The sequence below is a fragment of the Lithobates pipiens genome, unplaced genomic scaffold (assembly GCF_037356315.1).
Source record: "Lithobates pipiens isolate NorthernLeopardFrog02 unplaced genomic scaffold, aLitPip1_a1.2 Scaffold_47, whole genome shotgun sequence".
Taxonomy (NCBI): Eukaryota; Metazoa; Chordata; class Amphibia; order Anura; family Ranidae; genus Lithobates; species Lithobates pipiens.
The window spans coordinates 2,503,731-2,516,772 of NW_027507871.1; the positions used below are offsets into that span (position 1 = coordinate 2,503,731).

The 13,042-nt window shown below is 47.4% G+C and overlaps 1 protein-coding gene across 1 annotated transcript in view; it reads right to left on the bottom strand.

Moving 5' to 3' along the window:
• The window catches only part of CD4 (CD4 molecule), a 90,054-nt gene extending 79,234 nt beyond the window's left edge, over positions 1 to 10,820 (bottom strand). The window contains exon 1 of the mRNA XM_077467110.1: positions 10,722 to 10,820. The gene's annotated coding sequence lies outside the window, so the exon portion shown is untranslated. The remainder of the gene's footprint in view (positions 1 to 10,721) is intronic.
• Between the last annotated feature and the right edge of the window lie 2,222 nt (positions 10,821 to 13,042).

A 13,042-nucleotide genomic window follows, 5' to 3' on the forward strand; every position in this document is an offset into this window, starting at 1 on the left:
CCTTTTTATACATTTGATTTTTTGTGTACTGTAACATTACATTTTTTTTATTAATTGTTTAATCTATTTATTTACTATCTTTCTTAAAAAAATAAAAAATAAAAAAATAAATAAATGGGACTTTTTTTTTTGGCACAAGAGCAGTTTTCGGTATTGTTTTTTTTTTTTTTTTTATATCAAACTCACTATTTTGCCCTAAAAAAAAAAAATATTAGTTAAATCTTACAAGACACAAAAGCATGCATTAATGTCTTATTATTAGTAATATAGAATGATAATCATAAATAATGAAATACATTCTACTTGTGCTGAAATTTTTACTTCTATTTTTTCCTGAAGGCAACTATTTTAATGTAGCGAGAGACAGACATTGACTTCCTCCAAATTGTTGCCTTTTTAGGCTGCGCTGCCTTTTCTCAAATCCAGGCTTTGCCGGCAATTGATCGTTAAATGCTAAAAAAAAAAACAAAAACGATTGAATCTTATCAGCTAAGCAACAGGGAACGTAATAATCCGGAACCGCGATCTGAACCTCCTAAAAATTAATAAAGGCCGTGGAGCTCAATGATTTATAAAGAAACTCATGAAAATAACTTGTTTAATCAATAGGATTATATTTTAACTGAATCTTATCCAATGCTAAAAAAATCACAGATCTGCATAAAGCAGTAACATTTGATAACAAGTTATAAAAAAAATAAAATAAAAATAATAATATTAAAAAAAAATGTACACATATATATATATATATATTTTTTTTCTTTATATGTTTTTAAATATATTTTATCTTTTTAAAGAAGGCAGGAAGAAGGCCCACTGCAGAACATGTTAAAGGGTCCCGCAGTGACAGTGCATAGGCTCTCGCAGCTCTTCCCCGCATCAGATAACCCCCATTGGTGAAGCGCTCTCCCGGGGGGTTACCTTGCAGGCACACTTCAGAGTCCAGCATTCGGTGTCCATAGCCGCAGAATGCTGGACTTGGCCCCGGCAGCCGTGTCATTGGATTTGATTGACAGCAGCGTAAGCCAATGGCTGCGCTGCTGCTATCAATTTATCCAATCAAGAGCCAGGACCTCATGGACAGAGGGAGAGCATGACCCCGATACCCATCACTGAAGCCCCACCGAAGCCCCACTGAAGCCCCACCAAAGCCCCACTGAAGCATCATCGAAGCCCCACCGAAGCCTCATCGAAGCCCCACTGAAGCCTCATCAAAGCCCCACTGAAGCCTCATCAAAGCCCTACTGAAGCCCCACCGAAGCCCCCTGAAGCCTCATCAAAGCCCCACTGAAGCCCCACCGAAGCCCCCTGAAGCCTCATCAAAGCCCCACTGAAGCCTCACCGAAGCCCCACTGAAGCCTCATCAAAGCCCCACTGAAGCCCCACCGAAGCCCCCTGAAGCCTCATCAAAGCCCCACTGAAGCCCCACCGAAGCCCCCTGAAGCCTCATCAAAGCCCCACTGAAGCCCCACCGAAGCCCCCTGAAGCCTCAACAAAGCCCCACTGAAGCATCATCGAAGCCCCACTAAAGCCTCATCGAAGCCCCACCGAAGCCTCATCGAAGCCCCACTGAAGCCTCATCAAAGCCCCACTGAAGCCTCATCAAAGCCCCACTGAAGCCTCATCAAAGCCCTACTGAAGCCCCACCGAAGCCCCCTGAAGCCTCATCAAAGCCCCACTGAAGCCCCACCGAAGCCCCCTGAAGCCTCATCAAAGCCCCACTGAAGCCCCACTGAAGCCCCCTGAAGCCTCATCAAAGCCCCACTGAAGCCCCACCGAAGCCCCCTGAAGCCTCATCAAAGCCCCACTGAAGCCCCACCGAAGCCCCACTGAAGCCTCATCAAAGCCCCACTGAAGCCTCACCGAAGCCCCACTGAAGCCTCAACAAAGCCCCACTGAAGCCTCAACAAAGCCCCACTGAAGCCTCAAGCAAATGCAAGGTGTAAGCAGGACTATAAGCTCACCATTGTATTTAGTGACGGGAGCTTTGACTGGCATTCAGAGAGCTTTAACAAACCTTCTGGAGCTGAAGTGGTTAACAGATGACCAAAGCAAAACCCCCGATGGTTGAAGGTCAGGCAAATGTTTCCATGACCCTCTGGAGACATCTTCTCATTGAGGGCCTGAAGTACTTCATCGGAAGGTGACAACCCATCGTATACAGCTGTACAACTTCTCAGAAATGAGCCAATTGATTGTTTCACCATGGGGGGCATCCGTGACACCCCAACTACCCATCCCATGATCCCCGGGGGTCCCAGTACTGACCTCCAACCCAACAACATGCCTTCCTGATCATTGCACCATCTTCACCGGGAGGCTTTTATGTCCACAAACCTGGTATATTGTGTAAGTAATAATATTAGGAATGGTCCAGATTCCCCCGACACCCATCATCATAAACCATCGCACAGGCGAGGGACTTTGTAGATGTCAAAAATAATATATAGTCCCTGCAGACCTAAGGATTTACCCCCCTTCATGACCAGGCCATTTTTTGCAATTTGGCACTGCATTGCTTTAACTGACAATTGCGCGGTCGTGCGACGTTGTGCACAAACGAAATCAACGTCCTTTTTTCCCACAAATAGATCTTTCTTTTGGGGATATTTGATCACCTCTGCGTTTTTTTTTGCGTTATAAACAAAAAAAGAGCGAAAATTTTGAAAAAAAACAAAGTATTTTTTACTATAATAAATATCCCTAAAAAAAGTAAAAAAAAAAAAATTTTGGTAAAGACAATCCCAAATAGCGCATATTGATTGGTTTGCGCAAATGTTATCGCGTCTACAAATAGGGGATAGATTTCTATCATTTTTTGATTTTTTTTTTTTTATACCAGTAATGGTGGTAATCTGCGTTTTTATTACTGGGACTGCGACATTGCGGCTGACAGATCGGACACTTTTGACACTCTTTTTGGGGCCAGTGACATTTATACAGCGATCAGTCCTATAAAAATGCCCTGATTACTATACAAATGTCACTGGCAGGGAAGGGGTTAACACTAGGGGGCGATCAATGGGTTATTTGTTCCCTAGGGAGGTGATTCTAACTGTGAGGAGGGGGGGGGGAGGGGACTAACTGGAGGAGGAGAGAGATCGCTGTTCCTGATCACTAGGAACAGCGGATCTCTCTCTCCTCCCCTGACTGAACGGGGATCTGCCTGTTTACAGATCCCCGTTCTGCCTCTCCGTGGAGCGATCGTGGGTGCCCGGCGGACATCGCTGGACCCGTTGATTGGCTCCCCCCCACTAACAAATGGGAGCGTGTGTGCCCACAGATCGCCGTGTTCGCGCCCAACATCAAACGACGGTGATTTGCGCAGGAGAGATAACCTGCCACACTACAACTGCGGCGGCTGGTCGGGAACCGGTTAATTCAACTCTTAATTTTTGATTGTGCATTTTTTAAAAAAAGAGGGGGGGGGGGGGGGGTCGGCTCATTAAAATTCTACCAAAACAAATGAACATTTATATGGCAAACAACCAATCAGCATCGACTCTCCTTTCCCAGCCACTGCTGAAATAAACGCGAGGAGGAAATGAGGATTAATCCTTCCTGAGGGTTGGGGGCGGGGGGGGGGTTCTTCACCCGTTTTTGCAAATATTTATGAGATCTTCTTCATCAGAAGTCATATAAAAAGGATATATATGATGCCGGGTGCCAAGATGAGTCCGTATCATGGGAGGGGGAGGGGGAGGGGGAGGGGAGGAGTGGAGGGGAGGGGGGGAGGGGGTGCCTGCAGTGGATATAAAATGGTCTCAAGATGATCCCCTCTGATGATCATTGGTTCATTTATTCAATTTCCGGCATTGTAGAACTGAGGTGACCCTAATTCTTATCTAGTACCAAGTAGGGTTCCACACACCCAAGGATATGAAGGTCCCAAATAGAGGAAAACACCAGTCAATGTTAAGGGGGATCGTGAAAGAAGGACCCAACATTGGCCAAATACATGGGGGGGGTCTTCTTTTTAATGGAAGGGAAGAAGAGTCGGCGGCCCATGCAGGATGCATTCCACGGGGGGCTCTGCGTAGTGTGCGAAGGTAAGTGCCAAAAAGACCCCGGACTGTTAGAGAAAGGAGGTTCATGGAAAGGACTTTTGGAAAGGCACCACTATGACAAATATATATATATATAAATACAAATAGAATTTTATTAAACACAATCTTAAGACGCTAATAAAATACTTGCAACAGTAAATGCAACATTTGCAACATATGAGGACTTTCCTCATACAAGAAAAAGCTCTAGAGCCCCCAAAAATCATCGGTAACCCAAGTTTACACAGGATGATGGGACTTTCTTCATACAAGGAAAAGCTCTAGATCAGTGATGGTGGAACCTCGGCACCCCAAGGTGTTTTGGAACTACATTTCCCATGATGCTCGGCTACACTGCAGAGTGCATGAGCATCATGGGAAATGTAGTTCCAAAACATCTGGGGTGCCGAGGTTCGCCATCACTGCCCTAGATCAACCTTTCTCAACCTTTTTACCCCAGAAGGAACCCTTGAAATTATTTTCAGGTCCCGGGGGAACTCTTAATAAAACCAATTCATTGGTGGTGAACAAAGTGGGAAGAATGGAACCCTAACGGATAGCTAAAAAGATCATTGGCTTCATGCAACTGGCTTCACCAAGTGGTATTGACCTTGGAACTATATAAGCTCCATCAATTGGGAGGTCAATCAGCCACAGCTCAAGGATCCCCTAGCAACCTCTGGAGGAACATGGAACCTCTGGTTGAGAATGGCTGCTCTAGATCCCTAAAAAATCGTGTGCACCCCTATTGAAAACCCCGGACTGCACTGGGACCCTACAAGTAGTGTATGTATTATATAATTCTAAAATGACAAGCAGCCTACAAGACACCAGGAAATGCTGCAGAAAGGACAAGGTTATCCAGTCTAGGCAAAGTACAGCAACTACAGGGTCCTACATTTTTTCGGCAGTGGTCACCATGCAGGATCATTTTGACCAGCAAGACACATATTTATTTTTTTCTTCCATTGGGAGGTCTGGAATTTATAAAAGCCAAGGGGAAAAGCAATAAATGAACAAGTTTTACCCCCCCCCCCCCTGTGCTATAATATCGGATACAGGCATCTAGTTGGGCCAACAGCTTTGCAGGTTTCTCCATACACAGAAACACAGAAAGCTGTCTGCTGCTTTCCCACACACGGCCTCTCATTGCACCCTACTATGGGAGGAAATCTCCAATTCTGACAAAAAAACTTTGTTCATAGTTAGTAAGGTTGAATAAAGACACCAGTCCATCCAGTTCATCCTGAGTGAGTGTCTACAATTGTCCCTATCCCTGTACATTGCACTCTCTCATTGGTCCCCATCCTCAAGGAGCCACAATCCAAGGTCCACATTCATATACTAGGGGCCATTTTTTGGACAGAAGCCAATTAACCTACCTGCATGTCTTTGGAGTGTGGGAGGAAACCGGAGTACCCGGAGGAAACCCACACAGGGAGAACATGCAAACTCCAGGCAGGTAGTGTCGTGGTTGGGATTCTAACCAGCGACCCTTTTTACTGCTGGGCGAGAGTGCTAACCACTACACCACTGTGTCGCCCACTACACCACTGTGCCACCCACTACACCACTGTGCCGCCCACTACACCGCTGTGCCGCCCACTACACCACTGTGCCGCCCACTACACCACTGTGCCACCCACTACACCACTGTGCCACCCACTACACCACTGTGCCGCCCACTACACCACTGTGCCGCCCACTACACCACTGTGCCACCCACTACACCACTGTGCCGCCCACTACACCACTGTGCCACCCACTACACCACTGTGCCGCCCACTACACCACTGTGCCGCCCACTACACCACTGTGCCGCCCACTACACCACTGTGCCGCCCACTACACCACTGTGCCGCCCACTACACCACTGTGCCGCCCACTACACCACTGTGCCACCCACTACACCACTGTGCCACCCACTACACCACTGTGCCACCCACTACACCACTGTGCTACCCACTACACTACTGTGCTACCCACTACACCACTGTGCTACCCACTACACCACTGTGCTACCCACTACACCACTGTGCCGCCCACTACACCACTGTGCCACCCACTACACCACTGTGCTACCCACTACACCACTGTGCCGCCCACTACACCACTGTGCCGCCCACTACACCACTGTGCTACCCACTACACCACTGTGCTACCCACTACACCACTGTGCCACCCCACTACACCACTGTGCCACCCCACTACACCACTGTGCTACCCACTACACCACTGTGCCACCCACTACACCACTGTGCCGCCCACTACACCACTGTGCCGCCCACTACACCACTGTGCTGCCCACTACACAACTGTGCCACCCCACTACACCACTGTGCCACCCACTACACCACTGTGCCGCCCACTACACCACTGTGCCGCCCACTACACCACTGTGCCACCCACTACACCACTGTGCCACCCACTACACCACTGTGCCACCCACTACACCACTGTGCTACCCACTACACTACTGTGCTACCCACTACACCACTGTGCTACCCACTACACCACTGTGCCGCCCACTACACCACTGTGCCACCCACTACACCACTGTGCTACCCACTACACCACTGTGCCGCCCACTACACCACTGTGCCGCCCACTACACCACTGTGCTACCCACTACACCACTGTGCTACCCACTACACCACTGTGCCACCCCACTACACCACTGTGCCACCCCACTACACCACTGTGCTACCCACTACACCACTGTGCCACCCACTACACCACTGTGCCGCCCACTACACCACTGTGCCGCCCACTACACCACTGTGCCGCCCACTACACAACTGTGCCACCCCACTACACCACTGTGCCACCCACTACACCACTGTGCCGCCCACTACACCACTGTGCCGCCCACTACACCACTGTGCCACCCACTACACCACTGTGCCACCCACTACACCACTGTGCTACCCACTACACCACTGTGCTACCCACTACACCACTGTGCCGCCCACTACACCACTGTGCTGCCCACTACACCACTGTGCCACCCACTACACCACTGTGCTACCCACTACACCACTGTGCCACCCACTACACCACTGTGCTACCCACTACACCACTGTGCCACCCACTACACCACTGTGCCACCCACTACACCACTGTGCCGCCCACTACACCACTGTGCCACCCACTACACCACTGTGCCACCCACTACACCACTGTGCCACGCACTACACCACTGTGCCACCCCACTACACCACTGTGCCACGCACTACACCACTGTGCCGCCTACTACACCACTGTGCCGCCCACTACACCACTGTGCCGCCCACTACACCACTGTGCCACCCAGTACACCACTGTGCCACCCACTACACCACTGTGCCACCCACTACACCACTGTGCCACCCCACTACACCACTGTGCCGCCCCACTACACCACTGTGCCGCCCCACTACACCACTGTGCCGCCCACTACACCACTATGCCACCCACTACACCACTGTGCCGCCCACTACACCACTGTGCCGCCCCACTACACCACTGTACCACCCACTACACCACTGTGCCGCCCACTACACCACTGTGCCGCCCACTACACCACTGTGCCGCCCACTACACCACTGTGCCGCCCACTACACCACTGTGCCGCCCACTACACCACTGTGCCGCCCACTACACCGCTGTGCCACCCCACTACACCGCTGTGCCGCCCACTACACCACTGTGCCACCCCACTACACCACTGTGCCACCCACTACACCACTGTGCCGCCCAACTACACCACTGTGCCACCCCACTACACCACTGTGCCGCCCACTACACCACTGTGCCGCCCACTACACCACTGTGCCGCCCACTACACCACTGTGCCACCCACTACACCACTGTGCCGCCCATCACTCACACCATCTATTCCATCCCATCCCAGGTTTCCTCTTTGTGTAACTAATAATCCCGTCAAGTCAAGGGTGCTTTAAAAGAAAGAAAATGGTAAAGTTTGAGGGCGAAAACAATTGGTTATAAGATGATTTAGTCAACGAGGTAAAATAAGTAATGAAATGGAAAAATGAAAAAACAAACTAAAACAAAGTGAAAGGATTTCACCTCTGCGTTATCTCTCGGGCAGCTTCTGAAAAAGCAAATCCATGGATGGTATTTCGGAGGCCGGGGAAGCAGACGCTTTCAGGTGTTCGGGAGGTTCCCTTGCTGCCTCCTGAATGTGAATTTTGTTTTGTTTTTGTTTTTTCTTTGCTATTTTTGCCAAGCTGCAATTTTTTTTTTTTTATAGGACTTAACATGCCAATGGCAGGGCCCCCCCATTGAACTTTAGGAGGGAGTCTGACAGGCGGTGCCACCTGTCAACAACTCGACAAGCAAGCCACGTTAAATGTCCTATGGTTGAGGTATGGGCATAACCCCCACTGGCTGTATGGCAGCCTTTAGGTGGGGAGTGACAAAAACCAAAGCTCTGCTGGACTTTTTTTTTACCGCCCAACCATCTTCTTCTTTTGTAAATTCATATTTATTGTTGTTTCCAAAGAAGAGGAAAACTTGTTACAACACAGAACCTCTGGGCATTTCCTAACTCAAAGAAATACAAACATGAAGGTTAACAAATTTAACAAGGTGTAATATCAACCTACAAAATGTGGACTACTCCTTCACCTACTGTACAAGAATAAGTCATTCAAATAGAAAATGCGACACGTCTACTGTAAGAATGCAATAAGCCAGGGTGTGGGGGGGGGGGGCTTGGGCACTGGGCTTAGGATATTGGGGGGGTTCAATGGAGAAAAGATGTGAGACTAAACTGGCAAGAATATAAAAGATAGTATTCACGGACCTCCCGGGTCAGCCATAACTATTGGGTAGCATTACCCCCCCCAACCATCTTGACTGGCCATGTGAAAGAGGCCTTAAATCACAACAAAAAAAGGCTTAAATCATCATAACAACCTAAACTTAAAAAATAACAGTCGACCGGACCCGGAGGGGACTCAGGGTGTTTGCTGTGTAGTGCGGCATTGGCGGTGAACAGAGCTTGTGCATACTAATTAACTGATTTGAATGGGAATTATCTTGCACTCACCACCCACCTGCACTCCCTGGGTACACCATCATTGGTCAAGCTAGACCATTCATGTACCTCCGGGACCCATGTTCCTCTTTTCAACTTAAAGCGGAGGTCCACCCTAAAATGGACCTCCGCTCATCGGAATCCCCCCCCCCTCCGGCGCCACAATTGGCACCTTTCAGGGGGGAGGGGCGTGCAGTTACCTGGATAATCCAGGTAACTGCACCGACTTCCGGGACAGCTCTCTGCGGAAAGGGGCGTAACTTACGCCCCTTTCCGCAAGTGCCCGCCCCTTCCCGCAAGTGCCCCGCTGCCTGCTGGGAAACACACGGATCCCAGAGACAGCGGGGACCGTCCTCATTGCGCAGCGTGTCTCGTACATGCGCAGTAGGGAACCGGGAAATGAAGCCGAAAGGCTCCATTTCCTGATTCCCATACCCAAGATGGCGGCGGCAGCACCCGGGTGACGATCTACAGATTGGCTTCGGGTGCCGACATCGCGGGCGCGCTGGACAGGTAAGTGTCACTATTTTAAAAGTCAGCAGCTGCAGTATTTGTAGCTGCTGGCGTTTAAAAAAAAAAAAAAACGCGGAGTCCCGCTTTAATAAGGGTCAATGGAAACTATATTTGGATCCGAGTCGGCATTTCAAAAAATTCCCCTCCCAGTCGCCGGGAAAGACTCTCTCCTCTCTTTTGCACCATTGAATCTGACCTAGTGCTGGAACAGGGCTGGAGAGACGTAGGTAATGTCCTGATGAAGCTGTGAAGCGAAACTAGTCGAGCAATTACCTCACCCGTCTCTACAAATTGTGACCCATATTTTGAGATATTATATCTTTATATTTCTGTATTTTCTTTGAATAAATTGTTTTTATATTATTTATGAATGACTTGATCCTAATGTTTCTTAAAAAAATTATATGTCCCCCCGTAATAATCCCCATGCTCACACTTTCGCTGTTGATACCTCTGATAGGAGACCAGAGACATCAACACTTCTCTTTAAATTACTTTATTGGGATGAGGGTACACACTGTTAGGCCATATATTTATAACACCCCAAAGCCATTTATTTCTCATAAAAAAATAACAGCAACTCTTTTTATATTTTATTGAAGAATCACAGTTTCTGGTCATTTATCGCTAAATACTGACCTGTCAACAGTTTATAAATAAATATAAATCATAGCACTGGTGATGTATTCGATTCAAGAAGAAGGAAGAAGCCCTGAATCTTGCATCCTAAAATAACCAAACTACTGCTAAAAGGTGTCACTTATACTCCAAAAACTTTCATTCCACAAGACCCCCTACTACTTCTTCTCAGTTCTCTCCATAGACGGGGGCCACAGACTGGATTCTTCCATGTCTTCTGGCAGCCCGAAGGTGCTTCATACACGTCTAGATCTCGGATTGTCCTCCAACCATCAAAGATGTACGCAAAGAACCTCAAACGGCTTTTCTTTTTTGAGAAACTAGCCCCAGAAATGTCGCCTTGTACAGCTACTTAAACTTTTCTTTAGGAAGTGGAAACTCGTTATTAAAGATACTTTTACCAAGGCAGATATTGAGTAAATTATGCCCCCCCCCCCCCTCCTGTTTAAACATACAGTGTTTTCTTCTAAAGTCCGACTTACCTACAGACGGCGTTCTCTGCAATTTACATGAGCCGGATTGTTATCCTTTCATCTTGTATCTGTTGGCGATAATATCCTTCCCTTTACTGTGTATAAACGTTCTACTGATTGTTAGTTTCTTTCTTTCTATCATCATCATCATCATCAGCCTACAATGTCACCAATCACACGAGCCAATCACACGAGCCATTTCACCGACATAACATTCACTGTTACTGTACTCATGGAGGAAAATAACTGTATTTTGCTCTCCAATATCTGCAGATAATGTTTTTTAGATTTGTCTATTTGAAAAACAAAATTGAAAACTCAATAAAATACGTTTGTAAAAAAAAATATATATATATAATCGTCCCTTTCGCGTTGTAGAAAGACGTTTTAATGCGGGGGGAACGACGTGGCTCCGTACTCAGCTCTGTATCACACCGGAAGATCAATGGGAATGAAAACAACATTTGGGTCAGCTTTTTGCTTGGCTTTTTGTTCCCAACGTTCTCGCTTTAGAATTGTCTGGCGAGAGCACAGAGGTGGTTGTGACGCTTTGTGTACATTGCTGTCTTTACAGCGCCAAAAGAACAAAAGATCAGGCGAGAGAAAACTTCTACAAACATAAACCAGCAGCCAACTAGTCATCACATATTCTTCTTAATTAATCATGGTTGAAGTTTCCCTGAGCACCATAAAACCAAATATTTCTAGTCATTTCGATATATATGTTAAGTTACGACTACAAATTACAAGTGCGGCCCCCATGACATTACATTTGTGTCTACCACCCAGGAAAGAACAATTCAACATGTTCAGTAATTATACTAACACAATTCTGCTAAGTCCGTCACTCTCTGAGTTACCTACAAGGTACAACAGGGGTGTCCAAACTTCACAGTACGAGAGCCTCATAGTATATTTTACAAATATTTGTGGCCTGAATAAAAACCCCATCAGGGTCCCCCTTACAACAGATTCCTCCGAACATCTGGGTCCCTATCAGGATACCTTCATACATCAGAATCCCCCTTACATCAAGATCTCTGTTAGAGCCTCCCCCTTACATTAGGGACCCCATCAGAGTCCCTCTGTACACCAGGGCCCCCCCCCCCCCAGAGTCCCCCTCACATTGGGGTCTTCATCCAAGCCCTCTTATATCAAGTCAAAGCAGATACCATAAGCAGGCTCTGCTGTCCCTAATCCTCAATTGGTGCCCAATGAAGATATGACATTGACCCTAGATGTGAGCTAGGTAAAACCTTGTAGCAGACCAGATGTGGCCAGGGGCCGTAGTAAGGTGACCCTTCTTCATTGACCACCAATGTAAGGGGAAACTTCTACACTAATCAACAGTCTAAGAGGACACATCTACATTGACCACCAGTCTAAGAGGACATTTCTACATTGACCACCAATCTAAGAGGACACTTCTACATTGACCACCAGTCTAAGAGGACACATCTACATTGACCACCAATCTAAGAGGACACATCTACATTGACCACCAATCTAAGAGGACACATCTACATTGACCACCAATCTAAGAGGACACATCTACATTGACCACCAATCTAAGAGGACACATCTACATTGACCACCAATCTAAGAGGACACTTCTACATTGACCACCAATCTAAGAGGACACATCTACATTGACCACCAATCTAAGAGGACACTTCTACATTGACCACCAATCTAAGAGGACACATCTACATTGACCACCAATCTAAGAGGACACATCTACATTGACCACCAATCTAAGAGGACACTTCTACATTGACCACCAATCTAAGAGGACACTTCTACATTGACCACCAATCTAAGAGGACACTTCTACATTGACCACCAGTCTAAGAGGACACATCTACATTGACCACCAATCTAAGAGGACACTTCTACATTGACCACCAATCTAAGAGGACACATCTACATTGACCACCAATCTAAGAGGACACTTCTACATTCATTGACCATCAATCTAAGAGGACACTTCTACATTCATTGACCATCAATCTAAGAGGACACTTCTACACTGATCAACAGTCTAATGCCACGTACACACGACCGGACTTTCCGGCAGACTAAATCCAACGGACTTTCCGAACAAACGGACTTGGCCACACACAATCACACCAAAGTCTGACGGATTTGAACATGATGATGTACGACCGGACTAGAATAAGGAAGTTCATAGCCAGTAGTCAATAGCTGCCCTAGCGTCGGATTAGCAAACAGATGAACGGGTTTTTTGACCGGACTCAAAACATGAAACATGTTTTAAATCTAAAATCCGTCTGAGTTTTAGACAGCAAAGGTCCGATGAAGCCCACACA